The sequence below is a fragment of the Aplysia californica genome, unplaced genomic scaffold, assembly GCF_000002075.1.
Source record: "Aplysia californica isolate F4 #8 unplaced genomic scaffold, AplCal3.0 scaffold00235, whole genome shotgun sequence".
NCBI lineage: Eukaryota > Metazoa > Mollusca > Gastropoda > Aplysiida > Aplysiidae > Aplysia > Aplysia californica.
Window position 1 is genome coordinate 36,613 of NW_004797505.1, and position 3,280 is coordinate 39,892.

Below are 3,280 nucleotides of genomic sequence, written 5' to 3' on the forward strand. Positions count from 1 at the left end.
CTTTCGTTGTCCATCCCAAATTTTTCATCTTTCTAATTTCTGTCACAGAATACACCTTCCCTCTACCCGAATACCGTATCTCGACTTCTATTCATGATTGACGGTCAGCTTTTTTATCAAAAGCAAGATACATGAACAAACTTTAAGATGATATCAATAACTTTATACTTTATTTGCTCAAAAATTGACGAGCACCAGATTGCACTGTGCTGGGACACATTTCATGCCATTCTATCATTTACAAAGGTTGCATGCCCTGTAGGCGTGCATCGTCTATAATGCTGTATCGGCCGTTATCTTTAATGGATGTAGGTTAAAGACTTTGATGTTATCTTCATTTCCCATGCTACATTGCGAATTATTTGGAACTATGAGTGACGTCTGTAGGGTGGCGGTCAGGCACTTCATCGCGTATCTTGGCCTTTCTCATGGAACTTTGTACCGCGCTAAGCCCAGTTGTTGACTGTGACAGGTAGAGTCGAAGCCCGCTTCCTAAATGATTTAAATTGTTATAACTATGGCGTAAACGCACCTTCATTCTTTTTAGAGCTAATGGTTATGGAAACTCTTTCTGCTGACTTTAATCCCGGTCCAACATCCCTGTGTTTAATGCACATATGTGTCACAACGTTGGGGGGGATCAGGCGCTCGTCAATCTTTGAACACGTCGAGTTATTAATACCATCTTAAAGCTTGTTCATTTGTCTTGCATTTGGCGGAAAAAAATACTCCTCTATCTGGAATAGAAGTCGAGATAACTGCGATCGAAGGTGGTGGGGTCGCTTGGAATGAGAGCTAAAACTAGTGAGAAATTGGCCGCACAGGTTTGGTGACTTCCAAAGCTTGAGAGTCCTTGGAAACTGAAAATTTGCATTTTTCGTACCTTTAATGAACGTTTTTCGGTAACTTCTACTCAGAAATGCATTGTTGTTTTTTGAGACGTGAAAAGTGTTGTGCCCAAAAAAAATTGTAATTGAAAAAAATTGCCTAACACCCAGAAAAATGCTGTTTTCTTTTATTTCACTGTTTTGACGAGCGCCTGATTTCACCACGCTGCCTCACAAATTTCTGGTCATTGCGCTGCTCACTGAAGGCTGCCTCTGGCAAGCCCTACTTCTTTTCTACCACTCTCTTGTTTCTGTCTATATGTCGTGCTCTTTTCCGTGTGAAATGACCTGGATACCTGGGTATCTGGAGGTGTCATCTCTGACTCAGGAGCTGACGTGTAATGACCCTCCATCTTTCACATTCGCGAGCTGCCGTTGCATATTCAACCATATCCAGGCCCGGCCAGTCCATGTCCTTATGTTGTCCATCCATGTTGTTCTTTACCTTCCTCTGGCTCTCCTGCCCCACACCTTTCCCTCAAGCACCTTTTTCACAGTGGTCTCGTGTTGTGTGAAGTGGCTAGTGTTGTATTTCTCTACATTTTCCATTTTGTTCAGCACGGTTTGTCTTGTGTGTAGAATCTGACATATCACTTTATTTTGTCTTTTTTGTTTTCCAACATATTCTAGCCATTCTACGGTAGCACCCAAAGAAGTTGTACAGTAATGGAGGCTGCTCTGTGGGCGGTAACGCACGCCTGATCTGATAGAAGCACTCTCTCGCAGCGGAACCATGGTCAACCTGCGCTGCCTGCTGCCCGACTTTCGCACTGAAATCTACATAGGAAACAGGGTTTTATTCTGAGGTCTTTGAGATTAGGAAAGTCAGTACACTTATTTTATGTTTTAAAACCCATTTACCTCGTTACTATTATTGATGTCAAAATATAGAGATGTCATAGCGGCTCCATATTTTTGTTTTAATCCAGTGCCTGCTTAACAATAACGGCGAATAACTCCTCTTTTAAAGAAAGATGAAGGAAGGGGGTGGGTTGAAAGAGTTTGAGTCTGCTTTAATAGTATTGTACCTGGTTTAATCTATCATAGTAGAAGAAAGAAACAACCCCCCCAAAAAAAATTATTTTATTACAGAAAAGTCACCCCTAGGATCCCACTCTGGAGTCTGAATTTCCCACATTTTAGATCATGTTTTACTGAACAAAAAAATCTTCATAGATCATCCACACTCATACATGACGATCACGTCTCCGCTCTAAATTTCTCGACGAGAGGTGCAATGTTTGCCTCAGGGGCATGAGCCTTACAATGAAAGGATAACACCCAGGTGTGAACTTTGCAACGCCTTTGATTTCTCCGAACATCGAACTACAGCAAGGTGGGAATCTGTAGGCCGCATCAGATGGGATCACATTGAACTGTGATTTCATCGGTGCTTTTGATTCACTGACCATCTACATGTATCAGGTGTGTATCCGAATTTGCAGGACAGACTTTGGGCCTGTACTCTGGGACTGTCCGGTCGCCTTTGTGTAATGTTGAGCCAGCCTTTCATTCTTCGAAGTGTAATTGGTGTGTTTACAAAACAATGATGAGTTACGACCTGAATATGAGCGGTGATTTCGGTCAGAGATGAAGGAAAGCAATAAATTAATATTTGACAGGTAAAGAGGAGGCGCAATGAATGAGATAACGCTTTATCATTATTAATAGGCTGAGGAACCCAACGACACAAGCTAACAATTAAGACTATAGTATTTGCGCATCAAGTACAGTTTGTAAATTTTTATTGCATTTTCAAAGACAAAGGATACTGTAATTATTATTACCTTTTCAATAGTTAAAACCATATTGGGGGAGGGGGGGGGGTTGCACTTCGTGTAAAAAATGAAACAAAATTACTGAGCTCAATAATTCATAGACAAAGGCATCATTCTAAGCAATCAGTTAAAGCTGATCTTGACTCTCTTTTGCTCTATAACGTTCTTGTGTGAAGGCCTTGGCTATCTTAAATCAAGGCTTTTTACCTAGATGCTTTCCAGACCTAAGTCTACGTAGTCCTTTATGTTCACAATAGCACATGAAAGCTAGTAATGGCACTCCCCTTGAATCATGCAATCATTGCATCAAATTCAATACTTTGTGATGTGTTTTAATAACGAACCCTTTCAGCTGGATCTTATGGTAACATTTACGTTCCTGTCAGTTTAATAATCTTCTGTTACTCAGCAAGACAACTGGGTTATTTTTTGTTTTGTTGTTGTTGTTTTTTGTTTTTGTTTTTTGTTTTTTTGTTGTTGTTTTGTTTTGTTGTTTGTTTGTTGTTGGGTTTTTTTGGGGGGGCAGGAGGTTCCCCACCTCAACCCCTACCCCCTAACCTCCAACCCACAGCCTTTCTTGATAAAGTTCATAGACAGTCCTTATCAGACAGCCCC